This window comes from Pongo abelii, chromosome 3 (genome assembly GCF_028885655.2).
Source record: "Pongo abelii isolate AG06213 chromosome 3, NHGRI_mPonAbe1-v2.0_pri, whole genome shotgun sequence".
NCBI lineage: Eukaryota > Metazoa > Chordata > Mammalia > Primates > Hominidae > Pongo > Pongo abelii.
Genome location: NC_071988.2, coordinates 62,839,386 through 62,864,355, shown reverse-complemented (window position 1 = coordinate 62,864,355; position 24,970 = coordinate 62,839,386). Strand labels below are relative to the sequence as shown.

At 34.3% G+C, this 24,970-nt stretch overlaps 1 long non-coding RNA gene across 7 annotated transcripts in view; it reads left to right on the top strand.

Moving 5' to 3' along the window:
* LOC129058785 (uncharacterized) overlaps window positions 1-24,970 on the top strand; it is a 56,408-nt gene that overhangs the window by 7,562 nt on the left and 23,876 nt on the right. For 4 of the 7 annotated variants that reach the window (XR_010139862.1, XR_008524178.2, XR_008524180.1 and 1 more), the window contains 5 exons: window positions 3,489-3,544; window positions 3,963-4,011; window positions 14,665-15,172; window positions 17,855-17,944; window positions 24,562-24,731. This is a non-coding gene — a long non-coding RNA (uncharacterized LOC129058785). Of the gene's footprint in view, window positions 1-3,488; window positions 3,545-3,959; window positions 4,012-14,664; window positions 15,173-17,854; window positions 17,945-24,561; window positions 24,732-24,970 lie in introns of all 7 variants that reach the window. The other 3 variants (XR_010139863.1, XR_008524177.1, XR_008524176.1) reach the window with 2 other exon arrangements.

Sequence of the window (24,970 nt, the reverse complement as noted above, 5' to 3'; positions counted from 1 at the left end):
TATTTATTGAAGATCCACTAAACTTCAGTGAGTTTTATAGATGGTAGGGATAAGAAAGTGAGCAAGAAATCCTGTGGTCTAGCAGGCTGACTAAGACCAAACAGGCAATGACAAACAGCATGAAAAGTGAGAAGTGAGACAAAGATTGCTATGTGAAGATACAGGAGGGTCATCTAGCAGAGACTGTGGAAGATGTAGACTCTTCCAGGTGAACTATTTAAAATTAATGAACAGTAAAGAATAAATCTGTTAACTAAATGAATTGAAAAAAAGGCAAGATGTTTCTGTTAGGAGAAAAATTCTGTGTGAAGACTGATGATAATATACTTTATGAGACGAGTTACAGAAAGGTTATTGAGGTTGGAGAATGGGAGAGGATAGTGGATCAGTGCTGGAGGGACACAAAGGATCCAGGTCAGAGGGACTTAGAAAGCAAGCTAAAGAATGTTGACTTTATGGGTTATGATGGTATTTTCCATGCCCTCCACATACTAGGTATTATAAAACATTTAATCTTTGCTAAATTCATAGGCAAAATGTAAAATCTCCTCCTTTTTATTTTAAATTTCATTCAGTTGTGGATAGAAGCATCTTTAGGAGAGGGCTTCATTGGCTGTGATGTATCTTTCACTATGAACTGCGCGTTCATGTTCTCCATCCCTTTAGTGATTGCGTTGTTCATCTTTTGCTTACTGATTCTTAAGAAATTGCTGGAGACTATGAGTATCAATTGTTCTTAAGGATTTTTTTCCAGTCTTTTTTTTTTTAATTTGTTACTCTTTAAAAAATGCTAACTAGAGATTTTATAATTATATAAATACATTTGTAGCTTCATAGACTTCAAGGATGTATGCAAGGTAGAAAAATGCATGTGTGTGTGTGTGTGTGTGTGTGTGATTCAAATTTTTATATGTACTTGTATAGATAGTCTAGCTACCACTTGGAGAAATAAGTGGAACGGAGCAAAACTGAAAACAGATAGACTAGTAAGAAATTTGCTGTGGTCATATCTAGATTAATGGAAGGGGTCATCTCTAACAGGAAGAACTGGAATTATTATTAAGGGTGATATTAATAGTTAAACTAAAATTAGAATCTCTACTAAACGTATGTTTTGGTGAAGAAGCCCATCAGTAACAGCCAGTACTTTGTCTTTCAATTAATGTGTTAGTCAAATACCAGTCATGCCAATACCCTCTATAAGGAAGGAGAAGGAAATAAACTTTCCTGAATCACCATGTAACATGAATTTTGTATATTCATTCATTTACTTGGTACAAGAAAACTGTGGGATTGAGATTATATCCCATATTTTTACAGATGAAGGAATTGAGGTTTATGAAGTTTAAATAACATTTCCAGTCATCGAAAACCAGGATATAACAGAAGATATTTGGTTCAAAACCTGAAAATTGGTACTGTCATATAATAAGAGAGAGAGGAATAATCCAGAAAGTGAAAAGAATTAAAAATGTGACCAAGTATGAATAAAGAAACTTGGCAAAGAGACTTGGCCACATTGAATTATCATTAGTTGGTATAATTAAGATTTAGAAGTCAAAAAGGGAAAGCTCAATGTCAAAACCATTATCTGAATATAAATTTTCAATAACTGCTCAGGGGTTAGGAAATCAGAGGACTAGCAAGCCATCCAGGAAAGCACCACCTTATGAGGTGTCCATTAAAACACAAAAAGAGAAAGAACAGAGACCATTTACACAAATAAAACAGGAGAAGTGAGACTTGGAGATGGAGAAAGGAAACCAAAAGCAAAAAGGGAGATATGAGTGTTTAACAAAATAAGAAGATTTAATAAATGAAGGAATTAAATTTGTACTCAGAACCAACCAAACATAAAAGAGCAACACAAGGTCAATGTGTGATATACAACTTTTGATGGTCATGAATAGGCTCACACATCTAAAGATACCTCAATTAATATCTTCCCTACCAGAATCACTTCATAGAGTGATAGCATGGTTAATTTGAATCTAAATCATCGTGGACTGACAGGACGTTTGCCTGCTTCTATTCGCTAGTGCAGTTTAGTTTGTCAAACTGGAAGACTGCAACACAAACAGGCCAAAACTCTGAGGTTTGGGTGCAAAGGGTAGATAATGCATATGACACATTAGATATGAAAAACTGTTCTTAAGAGACAATTTTTGAAATTTATATTGGAAAGGTATTCATGAAGAATAACGACCTAACTGTCCTTTAAGCCTATGTCCCAAGAATCAGTTCCTCAGATATAATCTGCAATAATTCCTAGGGAGTGTGTCAGTTATTTTTAACACATGAGAGTGAAGTGTACAGGGCAAGAAATGTTCTCTGCACATTTCCCTGTAATTAAGAGAGAGACTCTTCTTTAACTAAGATCCTGGATCATACATTGCTCATTATACTTCATATTTCAAATTCTTCATTCATTGGGAATTAATGAAATAACATTGTTGGATTCTAAAAACCGATAAGCAAGCAGGAAAGAGAACATGCAAACAACCAAAACACCCAGGCGATTACTCTGTGACTAACATGAATAATGTCAGTTATATGGGACAAACCATTGGGATGTTATGTACTCCCTGGAGAAATAAAGACTTTTCCAGATGGCTAGAGTTATCCAATATTTGACCTTCTATAGCAATGGTCTTCAGTCATGATATACTCTAGTTCATAGTTTTATTACTGTATTACTGAGGAACAAATATTTACTAATCCTTACATAGACTTCAAATTAGCATACTGGCCTAGGGCCTGTGATTAATGAGACTGGATCTGAAAAACCATGCCATGGGTAATTAATATTGAAAAGCACGATCCAGTGAATTCATAATGCATTTCTGACAACAACTAATAATCATTTATACCAGATGTAGCTTCTCTGTAATAATAAACTGCTGAAATGTTTTAAGCTTCTAAAGTAGTTTGTTTGCCAGGACTTAAAAAAAATAGAACCTGTTCAAATACATTTAGATGAATAACATATCTCTAAATCACCTACCTGTAAGTTTATGGTTTTTATAAAATAATTTAGATTCTATAAAAGTGCCATGATATTCTATTGTATATGAGAACACAAAGTTACTATCTATTCTGATGGGTGGACTTTTAGTCTGTTTACTGACAGTAGATTACTAAGCAGCAGAAAAAGGCTTTTAGAATAATAAATGAGTGGCACAAGAGTCATCAATAATATTATCAAAAAATTATACTTTTAAAAAATATGAAAATCTATAAGGTTAAAATATGACTTGAAATAAGTTCTCTAACCCATGGATACTTCTACGCCTCAAACATAACTATTTTTATTCTTTTAAAATTTATTTCCAAATCTTGTCTACATAATAGATCACACATATATATGCACTTTTTTTACATTGAACCATATGACCTTGCCATTTTTTACCTACAAAAATAGCAATTTCATAGAGCTGAAGCCACTATTTCCACCATTTCCCATCAATATATTTTCTTATTTGTTTTAGATTTACTTTTGCAGCAGCGTATTTTTCCCAAAGCCATTTCGAGGAAAATTGTCTCTGTAAGTAACATGGTAAATCAATGCTGAAATTTTTACCCCAACAGTCTTAAAATATAAAGCCACTTTTCAAAATTTGTAAACCTAGCTTGAGAAATATAAGAATTGAAAAAAATATTTTATATTATTACTGAATTTTTGTATATTTTATGTAGTCATGGTCTACCAATTGCTCCTAGCAATAATGTATTGAAATTGTATTTGGTACTTAGTTTTCCTTTTATTGTTTTTAATGGTCCCTTCACTTTGATTCCAAAACTATTGGTTATATTTGTTAAGTGAAAATGAATTATCTCTCCTCCAAGAGCCATGGAAAAATATTATTTAATACTAATTATGATTTTTATCTCTAATCTATAACAAAATTTTGGATATACATCTTAATATAGATTATAATCAGTAATATCTTTCATTTAAGCAGTTAAATTAAACATCGACCCTTCATAAATCTGATATGGATTTAATACAAGGTAATATATGTTTATTATGCAAAATAACTAGATAGATAATTCTACAGAAAGATCAGAAACAATTGATATTTTTAGAGAAATTTAATTTTTTATTAAATTTTTTGGCAATGATTTCTACTGTATTTTTATGTAGTACATAATTAAATGGGAGTAAAAGGTGGCATTGTATCTATATAATTTTAATGTCTATTAAAATTTTCATGTCTATTAAAATGTCTTTATTTTCAATACTGCAGTCATATTACAGCATAATGTTTAAAGGGGTTTTACATATTATGAACTTAGTAAAATATGCTTTCAAAATAGTTTTATTTAGGGATACTATGTGATCTAATGCAACAATACATCCCTAAGAAATGTTACATGCTTAGAAACAATATTAAGAAACCCATCTAACTTGCCTGAAGCAGAAAACCACTTAAGTTAGCTAAGCTCAAAATAGAGAAATTGCTAATGGGATCTATTGCAGATTCGTCACCTAAGGGAAAGGGAAATATAGCTAGCCACAGGAAGACTGGAAATAAAATCATGGATGGAAGCTTTTCTTCTGTTGCCCACTGTCTCTAATGCACTTGTCTCTATCATACTGGTCTTTCCTTCTTCTCTCTGCTTATGTGCCAAGCATCCCTGTCCAAGAATCATTCTATGTAAATTCGCCTTGTACTGATCCATGTGTGTGTTTGGGGACATTTTTATAAATGGCGAAGTTTTTACATATATATTGGGATTATATTTGGTTTATTTTTTGCTATGGTCAGATGTACATACATCTAGATTACAGGGATGCACATCATTTATCATGGAGATCACAGGACCTATGATATTCATATTTGTATGAAGAAATAGAAAGATAAACATATGTTTAAATATATTTCAGAAAATAGAGTAGATACAGAAGCCCCCAGATATGCAAATTGACACTTTTTAAATGTTTAATTTTGAGCATGCATACCAGATATCATTTCTTTGTAACAATCATAAATTTTTCAGGAACAAGTTCAATAAGCCAAGTTAAATTTTTATGGATATTTGAACTACATGTTTTCAGCATGTTTTCATAGTTTGCCACTTGTGTTTTTAAATCAAATATTATTAAAATGTAAAAAGTTATTGTAAAAAGACTTGTATTTAAAATAAAAGAAAATAATTTGTTTCATTTTAAGTACCATATATTAAGTAGGCAGTTGCTAGATCCTGAGAAGCAAATCTGCATGAATCTCAAGCAATATACAATTTATAATCACTTACTGCACTTAAATAATTAATTGAGTAATGACTTTGTTGACTAAGTAGAATGTTTGTCTACAGAACGTTGCTAGTAATGTGGGTTACTCTCCAATGCATCCTTATTTGTAAAATGATAGAGTTTTTACTGCAATATTAACTATTATAAAAACATAAATTCTATTTTTCATAACATGTTCATGTTTTTTATTACAAATTATTTTAAAACTTTAAAAAGTTAATTTATCTTATACAACAATAAAAACTCTTTTCATTGTTTTTCAAATATATTTTTCCACTATATCTTATATATTCTTTAAAATATTCAGTTAATATTCAAATTATATTTTCTTCATATTAAGCTTTGATATAGTTAGAGAATTTTTTTTTTTTTTTTTTTTTTTTTTTTTTGCGACGGAGTCTATCTCTGTCGCCCAGGCTGGAGTGCAGCGGTGCGATCTCGGCTCACTGCAAGCTCCACCTCCTGGGTTCACGCCATTCTCCTGCCTCAGCCTCCTGAGTAGTTAGGACTACAGGCGCCCGCCACCACGCCCGGCAAATTTTTTGTATTTTTAGTAGAGATGGGGTTTCACTGTGTTAGCCAGGATGGTCTCGATCTCCTGACCTCATGATCCCCCACCTCGGCCTCCCAAAGTGCTGGGATTACAGGCGTGAGCCACCGCAGCCCACCAGTTAGAGAAATTTTAAATGGCTAAAGTAGAGGAAAATACTGAGAAATATTATTTTGTGTAAATAATCTTAAGTACAGTTTTCAAGTGTTGAATGGCTTGATAACAAGTTTTCTGTTTGTAATTTAAAAAGTCACTAAAATTATGTGCACTGCAATGGGATTAAGTTAATAAATGTAGGTTTTAAAATATTTTAAATTTATTTTTCTTGGAAATTAGGATAAAATCAAATTACAATGGTGATATATCCTGCTTTTTATCTGATCCATGTTTCATCACATTAGTAAAAACTGATAATGTAACTATTGATTCAGAACTTACTCTTTATCAAGCAAAGTGTTAAGTCAATGTACTGTTTCATTTCAATTTCCGTCAACTCTATGTATTAGGTATTATTATCCCCTCCCACACCTGCCTATTAGCATAGTAGGAAGCAGGGGTTCAGAAATATTAGCATCTTGTGCAAAACCACTATTTTTGCACAAGTAGCATTTTGTTGTTGTTTTGTTTTGCACAATGTTTTTGTTTTGTTTTGTTTTGTTTAGTTTTTGCTACTGGTGGTGGAGCCAGGATTCTAATGGGCTGTCTCTCCACAGCTCTGATCTAAGCCTCCCATTATGGAGAATCTTCAGAGGAGCACACGTCTTTTCTGGCTAGCATATCAACATTCATGATCCTGGCATGTGGAAGAATACTCAGATTATTGCCCAAGACATTAGCATTAAAAATTCCTTCTAAGGCATTTCTTTATTCTTAAGTAAATCCTGTTAAGGAAAAATAGGAATGTATAAGCAATTAATAAATTAATGTGAGTTACTTTCTAATTTGACAGAATCGGGAGCTTTTAGCAAATAAGGACATTGCCCAGAGAGGAAAAGCAGATAATTCAGAGTGCTTAGAAGCTAGAGTTGGCTTTTTAGGGGAACTAACTTAAGAGTAAAGAGGCTCCTTTATGTCTATTTATTGTTTATGAGATTGATGTAGATGTTACTTTAATAATTGACTTACATAACATTATTGATATTTTTCTACCCTGATTTTTCAACTGATCTGTGTTCTTTATATTTTGACTTCTCTATAATACTTTGCACAAATGATAGTCAATCAGAAATCACAATGTGCTAAGTCTAAATGAACTTGAGAAAGAGAATGACAATTTGATTCAAGATTAACATTATAATTGACATTCTTAAAAATTTCAGCATTACTAGGTAAGGATCATGTTACTTTTGTAATTTTTCTATTGATATGTGATAAATCAAAGGGGTAAAGAAAAATAAAGGATACAACACAAATGATTAGAGTTCATTGTAAGCTGGGAAGAAAGCAATTCTTGTTAACTAAGTCAAACTGAAAGAGAATACACCTAAGAAAGTGTAAAGATCACTATTACATTTTGTCTAATTGGTACATCAAATTAATGCAAATTACTCCTGCCCCCAAAAAGGGTTCATAAATGAGAGGTTTTCTAAGGCAGAAGTGTCATTGTAGTGTAACTTTGAGTAGGTACATGTCCCTATCAGCTGATCTTATCTTCCAAGCCTACAATTATTAATCCTCTGTGTGTAGTGCTTAAAATGTGGTACTTCACATAAGAGGGCCGTAAAGAAAGAACAAAGACTTGTAAAGTGCCAAAGGAAGAGGATCTCAGGTCCATTTGGTTGATTAACAGTCGTTAGTACGAGGAAAATTACAGGAAAGAATCTGTAGCCCAGGACGGTGCTCTTAACTCCAGATTGCATGATATTGGGAATATAACCAGAACAGAGTTCAGATGAAAAGCCTGGCAGCGGTGACCAGTGGTATTAAAACACATAGTGATCTAATAAATACCCCTTCATGTTGCTCAGTGGTTGGGGAAGGCATCTAATTCATAAGGCGAGTTACTCTCTAATAATTGGAAACTATTATCTGGCTTCTAAAATCCACTTCAAACATCTGTTTGGCCACAACACAATCTGATAAGATCTTGATGAACAAGATGAAACAGCTCCACCTTAAGCAGGTGAGTGGGACATAGCACACTCGCCACCTAGTGGATATTCACTGTACTTTTCGTCTTTTTTATTCATCTGTTCTAGAATAAATGTAAACCACACATTTCATTTTATAAAATGAAAGTGTGTGTGTGTTTGTTTCTGTTGCCTGATACTGTGGTCAAGACTATTCTGACATACATTTTACAATCTGAATAGTTTGTAAAATGTGAAAATAAAAATCCCTTACACAGATGAATATAAAATTTATTTGGCTAGATCAGATTAATCAAAGCTTGTCCTGTAAAGAGGGTCAACCCTTGTAAAAGTTTCTCCTGCTGATTCTTCCTTTTATTTATGACCTTTATCTAATCTTGGGGTCACTGAAAATGCATCGTCCCTGCTGGACCTTTTATCTAGTTTCTATCCAATATCCATGTGAGGTGGGTTTGCTCTCTCTCTCATCTAAATGTCTTGATTTGAAAACAGAGTTCCTTTCTTCCATGAGTTGGGAATAACTAATGCAGTTTTACCTTTTTAAAATCTTTTCCCCTGCTATATTTCCTCTTCATCAAGGTACTCATTCAAGACCCAAAAATATAAATCTCCAATATTGTAAATTTAAGCTTGATGATACATCAAAGAGCAGCTGTTTTAGGATTTTTCAGGCCTTCCCAGCACCTATCAGATTGCAGGAGAGCTGCCAATCTGCTCTTTCACAATGCTAGTCATGGCCTCAGAGCTTCATTTTACCATCTGGCACATCAGGATCACCTCCCCAGATAGTAATCATCATCCCAACAGTAATATAGTGAAATCAGAGTTGGAGGATTGTAAAGAATTTTAAAGATTATTGCATACGCTACCAGAGTTTTCAGGACTGCTTGGTACTTGTCAATTTCATAACCCCATATCTGATGACTGGCTAAGTTTTCTCCGCTTTGTCCTCAGAAGCCTAACACCCATGCCACTGATATGTACTCATGAAGGCGGTTTTATGAGTGACCCTCTGCTGTCCCATACTAGGCAGAGAGTGAGTTACCCAGAAGTATCCACCTAAATGCTAACATTTCCCCTACACTGCTGAATAAAATTTATTTCCCCATACTTGTATTTGAGGGCCAATAATAATTGATGGCTTCTGTTGTTGCCATAATCCACTTTTCTAAGAACCTTTTATATCACTCCAAATTTCACTTCCGCTTTGGTACATTTATGCTCCTTGTGTAAAACCCCTACCCTAATCTCAGTTTACCTAGTGTAAACTTTTCACCACATGAATCAAACATCAACCCATACAATGAATTTCGCTTGGCAAAAAACAATCACAGCAAAATAGAATCAGGAAAAATAATGTAGCTCATAGGAGGAAATGGCATTAATATATAGTTAACAACATTAATGACAATATGGTTATAGATTTACCATTAAATATAATTAGGTTCTCTTATACATTGTAGTATGGTGATGATTCTGTAGTATAAGTGTTATACTTCATCAGCAAAAGTTTTTACATGAAAACTCTGGGACTGAATTCTAGCAAATGTTCATACAGACTAAACAAGTTTGCAAGCCTGGAAACCCAGGACCAAGAAGCATAAAATGGAGAGATAAGACGGTGTGTGTGTGTGTGTGTGTGTGTGTGTGTGTGTGTGTGTGCACGTGCTCATAGGTTAAAAAAAATGCTAAGAAAGTGACTATTTTTTCAGAAACTTCAGGCAATCGCCTAAAATTTAAACATTTTCAGTCCTGCAGCCTATATCACTTGTGCCCAATTTGATATAGATATCAAACTATTTCTCTCTTCTCTCTTTTTCTCTTTTTTTCATCACATGCCAGTGAAAACAAAATTGAGAAGATTCATATTGGAAACATTTTCAACCACCCAAAATGACACATCAATATTTTTGGTGACCCAGTGGTGTGACGGGATCAGCTTGTACCAGCTTACAAGAGCTGTATGAACCAAGTGTTAAATAGTCAGGAATCAGTCAGTTGTTAAACACAGCCATTCTTAATTTCTTAAAGGTTATATGCCTTTACAATTGAATAAATTCTATAAACAACAATTATCTACTAACATTAAAAAATCACCAATTCTTAATTTTAAATGTTTTATTATCTATGCTTTTGAGATTATTTATGTCTATTTCAACAATACAACAGAAATCATGTAAAATGATGAACTACTGTAAATCCCTTTGTAACTCCTTATTCAGTGATGTCATGGTAATATGTTTAAATCAGCCTTGGTGAGGGTACTTACAGCATGAAAATCAACATATGCTATAATTCAAGGCTTTTTACTCTAGGGAGCTAGCTTCAAACATCTACCAGCATCTCAGTGGATGATAACATAATGCGGATACACAAGGCCCAGATTCCAAACTTAGTTCTATGATATTGGCCTGTTTATTAGACTTTAAAGCCTCATTATACTGATCTACAAAATGAAATGTCGAAGACATTGATTCTTGTAAAGACATTACATTTTAAAATCGAGTTCAACTTTGCTTCCTAATGGGCATAAAGGTAGCATAAAGCAATGACATCAAACCTACAGAAAGACAACGTATTTTAAAATGGCATATAATATATCTCAATAATGTACCTACTTTAGTGGGAGAAGTTTTATTTAAAAAAAGAGATGTTCAGGAAAAAATTCAGATGACTTGATGAGCAAATAGGTTATATTTATAAAATATATAACAATTTAACTTTGCCCATGTGGTTACTTTATCCTACGTGGAAATTGACTTATTTTTTTCCATATTACTTTTTGAAGGAGCTGAAACTCAAATAAAATAGAAATCCACAAATGATGTTTTCCTATTAGTAGGTTAAATTTATTAAACATTATGTAACTATAGTATTTAAATTGACCATTGAAATGCATTTATCATACTTTATTTCATTTCCTTCTGTTATAGACACACTGAAACTTTGCTTGCAATAGAGAGATGTTTCTGTTTTAAATCCTTTCACATCTTAATTGCAACATGACAATGTTTAAGAGAATCTTTTTTATAAAGGAAAATTGTTCTTTTCAAAAAAGTAAATAGTAGCTCCATTCTTATATGATAGGGAGTAGAAAGAATAGTAGAAAAAACATTTGACAACATATCTGAAAAACTAAGTGTTTGTCCCAGTTTCATAACTTATATGCTGTCTGAAGAAGAAAAAAAAGTATCTTGGGTAGAATGAACTCTCAGTAAAAACATGTATTTTCAGGAAAATGAATTTAGTTTTTAAATAAACACTTCCTCTTACAATTTATTAATATAAAATCTTCTAAATGTCATAGAAATCAGTACAAATGTTAACCGCTGCTAACTTACTTTTGAATATATCTACATTGACAAATATTAGAACACTTTACTTCTTAAAAATATAGAGGTTGCTTTGCAGAAATGGAGTCAATCAGGCATCTCTGATACTGGCATGTGGTAGATACTCAGTAAAACACGTGGAGTGAATGAACACTGAGGTGGGTGCTAATCATTTCTTTTACTGAGATTCACCCTCACAGTCCCAAGTGAAGAAACAAAGTCAGAAGGGCCTTAGAGTTGAAAAGGTAATTTAACATTAATAGCAAAATGCAAACATACATTCCACTTTGATTCTTTCTATTCTTCACTGGTTTGAAACACTTACAGTCACCAAGTCAACTGGACTTAATTGAGTGCCATCATGCATTGTGCTGCGCTAGGTACCATGCAGAGGAAGGCAGAGTCATAGTCCCTGTCTGGGGAAATCCATAATGGAATATCCATAAGAGTACCACCGCTGTAGGATTTTATATATATGTGTGTGTATTTGTGTGTGTGTGTGTATACACACACATACATACATATATAATACAATATATGTATATACATATATATATCAAGCTTCCCAACCCAGCATTATAAGGCAATTTCTTAAGGTTGATTTGTGATTGAGTACAAGATTTAACACTTGCTCTTTTTGTAAGCATCATGGTTCCTAAGCCTTGTATGTTCAAGACACCTGTCTACGGTGAAGGCTGCAGGCTGTGAATTTCAAAGTGGAATGATCTCTGCCACCTCACACTCACAAAACTCCTGAGCCCTGATGTACCTCTGCTTGCGGTGATCTCATATTCTCATGGAGGCCCCTCACATGGGAAGACTTAATTTCCTGACTATTCTCTCAGTCTTGGGTCTTTCCCCAGAGATGTGATCAGTTGTGGCGGCAGAGAAGCTGAAGGACTTGGGAACATTATTCAGTGTTCCAATTATTAGGAAAAATGCAAGCAGATGGAGCAGGGAAATAATATCTTTTGCTAATTATTTGAATGGATGAGCTGACAGAACTTTACACTCTCCCAAGAGAGCCAAAGGGTCATGGATCTCCAGCCAATTCTGGCCAAGCTGGCCAGCTGCCACTGAGCACAGAGGCTGCCATCTGCCTTTCTCTTCTGCTCACCTGAGGCATTTGTGGGAGAGCCCTTACACTTTTTCTTTCTTTCTTTCTTTGGCTTTTGCTGTTGTTTTAATGATAGTTTGAGTCAATGACAGATCCTCTGTTAAGTGTTAGAAAAACATTTTAAAATCTAGTTTACTAAATGTAGAAGCCTAAATGTATGCTTAAACATCTACATGTGCTTTTGGAATATGTCATAATATTTCTGTACATTATTTTTCTTGCAAATAGTGTATAGAAATATCATGATTTTCCCATTCTCTGAGGTATTCATTAATCCCCCCAAATGCTCCACATCCCTAAAGATTTCCCTTCCTACCTCGCTCCGGTTGCTCAGCATTTCCACAGAGCACTGATGGCACTACACTTACAAGTTTAATTTGTGCACAAGCCTGTTAGCTCCCTTCTGTTCAACAGCTTTCAGCTGCCCTCCTAACCCTACACAGATGTCTCACAAACTCATGTTCCTGCTCACGGAGGACAGGCAAACTGAGCAGGGTAAATCTATCACCCCAACAATGCAAAGCCCTTGACCTGGTGAAGGTGAGTCAATAACACCATGCCCATATGCAAAGCAAGCACATCACACACTACATGCTCTTCCCAGGTTTAGTATTGCAAATTCTACACATTTGCAGAAAATATGTAAGCTCTCTATCTACCTTTTCCACTTCATTGAGCCTCTCAAAGGCCCTAGCATTACCTATCTCTCACACCATTACCTCCGGTACAAATGAGCTACTTCTGAGGTTCATGCTCCTTGTCTTCCAAGAAATACTCTCTTTCCTATCATGCCACAAGACCCCTTTTTAAAATCCAAGGAAACATTCTGTACTAAGAAAAATAACGTGATGAAGTGAACCACTTAATTTCAGGTAATGTTTCCAACCATTCATAACGTAAAGATATCAAAATGAGAGTTTTCCAACAAAAAAGTTCAGGAAAGCAATACATAAATGTGAAATGATAAAAACGTAGAATTCCATTTCTCTTATTAGCATGAATGATTTCTTTGTTAACAGAATTTGACCCTTAACACAGTAAAAGGTTAAGTCTACTTCATTGGGCATTGTAAAAATAATTCTCTGATGAAGTATATTACCAAAGAAATAACATACATCACGGCATTCATCAGTTCTTGGAGAAAAAAAGTAGCTTTACAAATGACTCAGTGACTCAACACACAAAGTGGATTTTGCTTCTTCAATCGTGCATTATCAGAATATGCAGGATTTCTTTCTGTCCTTTTGTATCTGATGGGGATGTACAATCACAGACTTAAAGTTGGAAGGGACCAAATATTACTATTATCTCTGGCTCACAGAAAATTTAAAAAATAAGACTTCACGCCTGTAATCCCAGCATTTTGGGAGGCCAAGGCGGGCGGATCACGAGGTCAGGAGATCCAGACCAGCCTGGCTAACACGGTGAAACCTTGTCTCTACTAAAAATACAAAAAATTAGCCGGGCGTGGTGGCGGGCGCCTGTAGTCCCAGCTACTCCGGAGGCTGAGGCAGGAGAATGGCGTGAACCCATGAGGCGGAGCTTGCAGTGAGCCGAGATCGCGTCACTGCACTCCAGCCTGGGTGACAGAGCGAGACTCCATCTCAAAAAAAAAAGGCTTTTTTTTTTTTTTTTTTTTGAGACAGAGTCTCACTCTTGTTGCCTAGGCTGGAGTGCAGTGGCGCGATCTCGGCTCACTGCAACCTCCGTCTCCCGGGTTCAAGTGATTCTCCTGCCTCAGCTTCCCGAGTAGCTGGGGTTACAGGCGCCCGCCACCACGCCTGGCTAATTTTTTTATTTTTAGTAGAGACAGGGTTTCTCCATGTTGGTCAGGCTGGTCTCAAACTCCCGACCTCTGGTGATTCGCCAGTCTCGGCATCCCAAACTGCTGGGATTACAGTCTTAAGCCACCACACCCGGCCAATATTATTTAAAGAAGAAAGGTCTTGCCTCTATTCACGTGTCTATTCTGTGCTTGAGTTGAAATGTGGACATAATTCGTGGCTAGCACTTTTTAGACACATTGCTATGTATACTTACCTGCAAGCATGGGTGCGTGCACACACACACACACGCACGCAGCACACACACTCTCTCTCTTAATATTTGTCCTAATTAGCAATCATGGAATGCTGTATTATGTTCTATTTTGCCTGTTATCTTGACAATAATTAAAAACAGCAAATCTAATGTTAGAAAGTTATAGGAATATTTAAATTCATATACATTACTAGGGGTATATTTAAATTGTGAAGAAAATGTGACAATATATTCCAAATGCTTAAAATGTCGCTGTATCCCTTTGCCTATTCTATCAGATTCAGATAGAAAATAGATGACCTACTCAACAGATATAAATAAGGGGAGATTGATGGAGGTGCTATTTACAGAAGTGTGGCCAAGAGTAAAAGAATCAAAGCATATAAAGCATTTAGCGACTAACAACATGGGAAGCCATTTCCACCTCTAAGGCAGAAGAGGTAAGTCTAGTGACTGATGAAACCCAAGCATGAAGAGAGGATAGGAGATTAAACCACAGAACTCAGCTGTTGTCAAACCCGAGGCCAGCCACTAGGAGGTGGAAGCAAGCACTACAGAAGAAGCACCCCAACTTCTCTTTCCTCCCACCAGCTAATCTGCCAGAGCCAGCGGCTCTCATTGTTGTCAGGGGAACGATGGAAAGCCAAGGTCCCAAGTGATGAAGCTCCTGAGGGTTACCCTGCTTTGGAACGAGGCAGGACAAAGAAGGGCAGTAAATGGATCTTCGGGGTGTTCTCATGGAAAACAGAGAGTGATCTGCATACTCATCAAGCCATCCCTGAAGAAGTAAGCTGAGATTAGTGCAAAACTGTATACACAAAATGCTAATGCTAACGCTAACATTATTTAGAAACATAAGATCGTGGGAATACTATATATAATCAGAAGTAAGGTATTGGTGAACTAAAATTTAGAAGTGACCCATACATTTTCAGTTGCAAATCACGAAATAATTTAAATAGCATGGTTCAATGGAATATGTGTTGGAGGGCACATATTCATGCTATATTAAGTTGAAATGAGAAGGCTACAAAACATGTACATATATGTGTGGGTATGAATATAATTACTGCATATTTATATTAACTCTTATATAAAAACTAAATTCATTTGAAAGACCTAAAATTAAGAGTTTAGAGAAGATTGAAAGGAGGATGAACTAACCAATAAGAGTGTAACATTATTCCCTAAAGAACTTTAAATGTTATTTGTTCCCTTTCAAGTTTAATTAGAATCATGGGGCGGAGTGCGAGTAAAAGTCTTTGTATTGAAATGAATGCGATATTATTATTTCATGAGCACTGAATACATTTTTTCTATATAAGAACAAATGTAAAGGTTATTAATATAAACAGAATATGGATTTCTTCTAAGTCAAGGTCAGTTGGTAGAAAAACAATCGACCAATAATCCTAGTTGCAGTGTGGCTTTGAGACCAGGAATATAGAATGTTTAAAAACTGTATTGTTGACTATTGTCAAATAAGATCAATTGAGAAAAGCGGACATCTTGCAATCAAGATTTATGATTACTTATCATTCTAATACATTCGTGCCTGTAGCTTCTGATTTTTATACACTCTATCATTTCTACTTGTATGAATTTTAACTGAAAAATCTATCACAGCTTTTTTCAACTAATCATTATGACTCCAGTAGAAAGATAGTGACTACACATTGAGAAACTTATATTCTCTACAATTAAATAAGTAATCATATATACATCTGGAGCATTTCAACACCAAAATCCTCAGGTTAAAGAGACCATATATAGGTAGATATTTATTCACCAGGGGTCATTATCTTTACTGTAAACTTTTATATGAATTTAATCAACAAAAATATAAGAAACATTGTTTTGAATAGCCTAAGTAGACAATATATTATTTCATAATCTAATGGTAGGACATACAAGTATTTCAGTCTAGGACTAATGTTAACCTTGCTGAGTTAAAAATAAAAGCAGTATCATTGAAAAGAAAACAACAAGAAATATCAATGCTATGAAACATTGGAAAAATATGAAGCAAAGACTCCCAATTCTAAGTGCTCAAAATAACAAAACAAAGTTATATGGCTGTCATATTCAAAAGAGATTATTCTAGAGGGAAAGAAACATGACATTGAAACGTAAATATTGACCAAATGGTGATATTTGGAAATCAATAAAAGACAACAGGCTATGTGAACACTAAAACGATGACAATTACAAAATAATAATAACAGAGGAAACTTAAGAATTAACTGCAAAAGTTAATAATAACAAAATTAATAAATATTTCCATGCAGCGGAAACTTTCATTTTTTACTGTTTGCCTTCTACTATTGCTGCTTCACCAGAATCTTCTAATAATAATCTGAATTCATTGATATCTGCAAGTAGCTTGCTTTCCTTTAGCAATGCCCAACAACAACTTCTATCCATAAACAGCCATTGATGCACAGTGCTGAATCATTTTAGTAAATGTTAACATAAAATTATTATAATATTTATAACATTATAAATATTATAATGTTATATTAATAACATTATAACATTACATTATAATATTATAACATTATAACATTACATTATAATATAACATTATAACATTACGTTATAATATTATAACATTATAACATTACGTTATAACATTATAACATTATGTTATAACATTATAACATTATAACATTATGTTATAATCACTTCCACAGATTAAAATATTATATGCACATTTTAAAAACAGAAGCTATGACAAAGATCTAATTGTATTATATGATCAAAAGGAGGATGTTACAGAAAGGGGATGTATAAAGAAAATCAATGAAGGTGCATCTGTCTGGAAAGGAGTATTATGATTGTTCCATTATTGTTCCAGCTTTTCCAGCTCCTGAAAACTGGAGGCACGGTGGGAGTGGGGCGCTGGTAAATGAGCTGGTTAAAAACAGAATCCTTTTAAAATAAGCATTTGAATGAGAAAAGAAAATAATCTAAAACACCAGAAATTTGCCTAGACTAGGCGGACAAGAAATGGCCAGATTTCTCACTTATAATAAAGTCAGTAATCATTGCTCTCTTTTCACGTTTTTTCCCTGCTTGCTTGTACCTTTTACCTTCCATTCTCTCTCTCACTTTCTCTCTATCTGTCTGTCTCTCTTTCCCCTCCCCCACTTTGTCTCTTCTTTCCTTTCTTGCCCAAATAATATGTCTAATAATAGCTATTGAGTTGTTTATTTCTTTCTCCTCATTTAAAAGGCAATTGCAATTGAAAATGTTTATGGTTCTCTATTTATCATAAACAATTAAATTAATTCTTATTTGAAGGTGGTCTTCCATTGATTATTCATACTTGATATAGGATGATGAATTTAACATAAGTGGAAACTTAAAGATTCCTTTATGAAAAAAGCAATATCATCTAATTCTGTTTTCTCATTAATCCTTTTACTGCCATGTTCTTTCTCGTTTGCTATATTGCAACCTTTGAAGGCAGTGTAACATAATTAGCTAAGCCCATGGCCTCCATGGCCAGACAACTGTGTCCAGGCTCTGCAATTTACTGGATATCACCGACTTTTGGTAAGTTAACATGTCTCTTCCTCAGTTTCCTCTTTTGTGTAGTGGGGATAAAGTAGTTGCTGTGAAGATAAATGAGCTAATCTTTGTAGTTTTGGAATGGTTCCTGGAATTGCCACATGCAACTGTGAAATAATAAATCAAAACTCTTAATTTCATAGAACTTACCCGGGTAGCAAAACCAGCTACTAAGCAGCCAAAATAGTTACCACTAATCATTCTACATTTCAGGTCTAAGATTAAAACAATGGAAAAACGTGCTTACTAATGAAAGTATATTGAGAATTCCTTCACTGGGATGATGGCCTTCATTCTATTATTCAATAGCTCTTGAAGGGGTTGCCAGTTTGAACAGAAACAGTCACGCTTGTAGTTTTCTTCCTTCCCAGTCACTCCAAATTAGAAAATAGTTCAGAAATTCAACTTTCAAGACAATTTCTGTTCGGGTTTTAAAGGTTTGCAGGTGCATAACTGCAGTAAGACTGAGTTAAAGGCAAGTCCCAGAGGCAATTCTAGACACACAGCACCACTTTACACAAATATTTTATAATACTATCTGAAACAAAGGTTATAGATAGTATAACCCATTATACAATTTCACAGAATTTCAAAAAAAATGTTCAAAAATATTTTGAAAATAATGCCTAAACTCTAATATAAATAAAAATGTAAGAAAAATAATTTATAATAAGATAATATGCATTTCTTAATGTTAATATGCAGGTACAGAGAAGGTAGAAAACATAATGAAGTTTGCAGAGCCCCATTGCTACTCGGATTCACCATGATTGTTTGAAATACATAAGCAGCAGAAGTAGGAATACTATTAGTGGTATACTTTAGTCTCACAGCTAGTGTTGCCATCAGTGACATGATTTTCTAAAATGGTATTTAATGTTAAGTAAAGTTCTGTTAAGAAAAAATAATAGTTTTTTCTCTCAATTTCCACTATATTTGCATTTCGGGAAAATTCAGTGTATATTGAAACCATGCAGAAAATACTTTGAATTCATGTTAACACTAATTTGGGCTCTATAATCATTAATTATAAATGAATGTTCCACCGTACAATGCACAGTGTCTACCATCCCTCACTCAATAAGTGCAGAAATACTTCACAACATTGTGACCACAAAAGACTGATTCAATTTTGCAAACTTCTTCCTAGAGATAGGGCCACCCGTATTTGTAATCTTCTTACTAAAGTATATAATACATCCTTTAAAAATGAAAAGAAATATAGTTTTATAGTCTGAGTCTTCTGAAAACGTAAATGTACTCTGATAACAGGAACTAAGAAATTTTAAAAGGAAATGGTTGGTGGTTGAATGTCTGAGAATGGTTAAACTTTTCAAAGGAAGACACTTGACATAGACCTGTCTTTTTTGTTTTTGTTGTTAATTTTTATTTCTATAGAGTTTGGGCTACAAGTGGTTTTTTTGTTAGTGAATGAATTTATGATAGTGAATTCTGAGAGTTTAATACACCCATCACTTGAGCAGTGTACATTGTACCTAATATGTAGTTTTTTATCATAGCCCTCCTCCTTGCCTCCCCATCTGAGCCTCTAGAATCTATTATATGACCCTGTATGCCTTTGTGTACTCAAAGCTTAGCTTGCACTTATAAGTGAGAGCTTACAGTTTTTGGTTTTCCACTCTTGAGTTACTTCACTTGGAATAATAGTGGAAGAAATTAAAATGTCAAAAGACCTGTGTTTACCAAAGACTACCATGCAGTATAGAGATTATATCCATAGCTAGGGTTCTAGAATAGATTCTAGAGACTGCAAATGGGTTAAACTCATTTCCATATGTGTATACTAGCAATCTGGTGCAATCTATAATAAAAAGCAGCTTCACTGAGCACTTAACCAAACATCAACTATTGCAAGAAAGACAACACAGTTCCTGACCACAGATGCTATGCCTGACTATTCTACTAAGTGACATAGCGTAACTCTTGTTGCATTCAATTCTCTTGCTTACACATCAAGAGAAAGATGAAAAGTGAAAAAGAGAATTCAAAAAAACTGTCTTTAGGACAGGAGATTGGACTTTTGTAATTCTTTATCTTGACTGAATCTAGGTAGAAAGCTATTTTTCCCTGGATCAGTTTTCGAAGATTGTCATAACAAAGTCCCACAGAATGTGTGGTTTAAAAATCAGGCATGTATTTTTTCACAGTCCTGAAGGCTAGAAGTCTAAAATCAAGATGTCATCAACGTAAGTTTCTTTTGAGGTCTCTCTCCTTGGCTTGTAGATAGCTGTCTTTCCCCCTAAGTCTTCACATGGCCTACTCTCATGATATTTCTGTGTACAAATTTTCTCCTCATACAAGGGACTCAGTCATATTGAATCAGGCCCCACCCTAACTCATTTAGAGTTAATTACCTCTTCAATGGTCTTCTCTCCAAATATAGTTATATTTTCAAGTACTGAGGGTTAGGAGTTCAACATAGAAATTTTGACGGGGCACAATTTAGCCCACAACACTCCCTACTTGTGGTTGCCATGAAAATCATTAAGGAGCACGATAGAACATATCAAAGACCCTGAATTAAAGTGCAATTCTCCAAAAACACTCTTATGTTACTTAGGTAAATATGAGCTGTACTGAGATGGGAGTGATTTCATTCTTGCTCTGCAATCTCAATGCTGGCTCTATAACCAGATGGATTATTTTCCTCTGGAACCAGAAGCAGATCTAGTGCCAAGTTATATATGTGTACACTGAATTATTTAGCGTAACATCTTCCCTCTTCACCATTCTTTAACTCATACTGATGATCACATGGTGTGTCAATCATGAACAAAAAAACTGCCTTTTCTTTTTTATTAATATTATTTTTGATTGAAGAATCATAATCTTATACATTTATGGGGTAAACTGTGATGTTTTGATAGATGTATATAATGTGGGATGATTAAATCAAGCTAATTAATATATCAATCATCTCACTTGCTTATCACTTTTTGTGGTGAAATATTTGAGATTTGCTAAATTTCTTTGAAATATATATTATTATTGAATATTGTCACTCTCCCATGCTATAGATCTCTGCTATCTAACTGAAAATTTGTACCATTTGACCAAAAACAGCTCGCCATTTTCTCCCACCCCCTAACCCTGATAACTGTCGTTTTACACTTTACTTCTGTATTAGTCTGTTCTCACACTGCTAATAAAGACATATCCAAGATTGGGTAATTTATACAGAAAAGGAGGCTTAATGTACTCACAGTTCCACATGGCTGGGGGAGGTCTCACAATAATGGCAGGAGGTGAAGGAGGAGCAAAGTCACATCTTACCTGGTGGCAGGAAACAGAATGTGTGCAGTGAAACTCTCCTTTATAAAACCATCAAATCACATGAGACTTACTATCACGAGAACAGCAAGGGAAAGGCTTGCCCCCATGATTCAATTACCTCCCACTGGGTCCCTCCCAGGACATGTGGGAATTATGGGAGCTACAATTCAAGATGAGGTTTGGGTGGGGACATAGCTAAAGCATATCAACTACTATGAGTTTGACTTTTTTCCATTCCACTTGTAAGGGAGATCACGTAGTGTTTGTCTTTCTGTTCCTGGCTTATTTCACAAAGCATAATGTCCTCCAGGTTCATCCATTATCAGAAAGGACAGAATTTCCTTTTTTTAAGGCCCAATAGTATTTCATTTTGTATATTGCCATCTTTTTTATCCATTTATCTGCTTATGAACACTAACGTTTTTTCCATAGCTTGGCTATTCTTATGAATAATGTTGCAATGAACATGGGTGTGCACATATCCCTTTGACATATTGATTTCACTTTTTTTGGATACATACTCAGAAGTGGCTGGATCATATGGTAGTTCTATTCTCTTTCTTTTTTTTTTTTTGTAAATTGACACTTCACGTCCACTCTCCTAGCATTTTTCAAGAACACAATATGTTGTTAACTATGGTTACCATGTTGTACAATAGGTCTCTTGAATTTATTTCTCCTATCTAACTGAAATGTTGTGTTCTTTGGCCAATACATCCCCAGGTACCCCAGCTCAACCACTGGGGTATGAGATCAACTTTTTTAGATTCCACATATGAGTGAAATTATGCAGTATCTGCCTTTCTGTGCCTGGCTTATTCTTCTTAACATAATTTTCAGTTTTTTTTGTGGACCCTCCATATCATTTTCCATAATGGTTGTACATTTACATTTTTTATAATGTATTTTTTATGTACTTACATTTTTTTCTCCATCCTCACCAAGACTTATCATAATATATCCTTTTGATAACAGCTATTCAAACAGGTGTGAGGTAATATCTCACTGGGATTTCAATTTGCTTTCACCTAATAATGAGTAATACTCAATATTATTTATAAACCTACTAACCATTTCCATGTCTTCTTTTGAAAATGTCTGTTCAGGTCCTTTGCTCATTTCTGAATCAGGTTATTTGTTTTCTTGCTGTTGAGTTGAGTTCCTTATATATTTTGGATATTAACCCCTTATCGGGTATATCATTTATAAATATATTCTCTTACTTTTTATTTTTATTTTCAATGTAAGTACTGCATCTTCTGTATTTTCTTCCCTTATGTGACAGGTAGTAGAGACTGTTTGGTGACATAAAACAGAATTTGACTGGACAGTGACTTACTGATGGATTTTGGATTAGTCAGTCATTGTTTTCTCTCTTTAGTGTTTCAAAATACCTATGTTATTTTACAGTATTTCCTACTAGAGCAAAGGAAGAAGTCACTCACTTTTTTTTTTTTCTAAAATCAATCTGTGCACGTTGTTCTTAATCTCATACTCTGCTCACTATGGGACTATGAACCATAAATCATGTCTTTTTTGGAAAACTTTTTAGTTTTAATTTATCTTGTTCTCTTCCTTTGATTTCTTCTCTAAAGTTTTTTTTAAATAATAAGTGCTATTCAAGAGTATAATCTTGGGATTAATTTAAATATTAAGGGTTTTGAAACCCTTCCTCTAATGTTTTAATAAACATTAAAGTTTAATAAATGTTGAAGTTAACTGATCATGCTCTGCATTCACAGAACTATGTGAAAAAGAGGAAAGAATACAAAAGTTGATATATTTTCATTTGATATACTTCTTATGTTTAAAATTGATATCATTCTTCTTAAGAATCTAAAATAACCAAGTTGTAATGTACTATTTTGTTCACCTAACTTCAGTCCATTGATTTTATGTACTTAATGTTACAGACACTGTGGAATATGAGCTAAAGGTCTGAATTCAGGAATACAAGTTTCAAAGCTTAGACTTTTACACACTCTTTTATGTTCTAATGATATTTTGTTTGCTTGGTTTTTTTTTTATTGTAGTTGTTTATTGTAAAATGAGAAATGGAATAGTGTCATCATATTCTTTAAATTTCCTCCTATGATAAGCAATTTCTGCACAGTAGAGAGAAGCCAAAGGTAGTTATTCAGATGATGGTCTTCAACAGAGATAAGCAAGCAAAAGTATCTGATGGCAGTAATTATCTGGGTAACTTTCCTCCTCACTTTGCTTGGAGAAGCTAAAACATCCCTTTCTCTGTCTCTCTCTCTCTCTCCATCTCTTTCTGTTTCTCCCTCTCTCCTGAAAATAAGAACCATACACTCTATGGTCTTTGAAGTCAAATAAGGGGAAAAGTTACCTAACTTCTCTCTACGTGACTCTTTCCAGAGTAACCTGGAGTAGATAATTAGTTTGTTAATTATTTTAAAGCAATTTTTTCAAGTTTTACATTATCTTCAAATGTTGAATGAAATGAGATGAGAAGGATTAAGTTGAGAACTGAAATTTGAGAAATGAATTACTGTGATTGCTTCACATAGTGAATCATATATTGATGCGGTACAGAATACATTGCTTGTCTCCGTAAAGATGAATAGTTCTGCCATGTAACTAAATACAATATTTATTATGAAAGGTACTCACCAGAGCATTAGGGAAATACAATTGTCATTTTCACCACTGAAGACAGGGACGTTGGACTCAGGTTTGAAATTTGAATTTAGTTGTATAAAATCCTACTTTATTTTCGAATGAAAACTTTGGGAACATTCTGGCTAGAGGTTTTTTGAATCATGAAAGGATAAATCTTTGTGAACCTAGTCAATTAGAAATCGTTGAGGTCAAGGGGGAATAATGTCAATGCAATTTCCACAGGAGGAGAGCCCCGCAAACCTCAGTGTGTGCTTCTTTTCCCCTTTTGCCCCACTTCTCCACTTGTCCTGATTGTATCTCTTAGTGAGTGGTAAATGACAGGCAAATTGTATACTAAGAAAGACGTCAAGTTGTATGAGGGAGAAAGGATGGAATAGATTGCGCTATTTATTTGGTGTGGTGATGGTGGTGACTTTCCAGGGGAGGGCTGAGTGGAGAGAGCACGAAGCCACTATTGATTGCATACAATAGCTATGGTTCTTTACAAACACATTTGTGAGGTCACCAAACATCTTGTTCCTATTTCAGTTTAATTTTCTACGTGTTCACCCTCCTCTGTACAGAGGCAATGGACAATAGTCAGAATTATCTTAGGCAAGTTAATCATTTTAGGGTGAAGTTGATTATTTTAGTGTAAAGTTTTCCTATGTTTTTTCCTATCACAGGACCAACATTAACAAGAAGAAAAAAAATGTGCTTACAGTTTCTTGGTCAATAAAATTGAGAGAATTCTTATTAAGACACTTTGATTGCATATGTTAACTAATAACAAATGACTTAGAACAAGAACTGCATTCTAATCAATTAGGAATACTTTATTGAGTGTATATTAAAGGTAAGCTTAAACTATTCCCATCCCAATTCATTCCTCTCTGTTTCCAGTGGAATTTAAGTAGTAGGCTCTAGTAGAATAGAGAGCAGAAAAGTCTCCCTTGAGCCTATCCTTCTGGTTACTCAACCCAATGTGAACGTAAATAACACTTCCACAGTACATGAATTTAAAAAGTAATATGAAGAAAGGTCGTCTTGTTAACTCAAGATGTCATAAATTGTAAAAATGACCATTGTCTTATT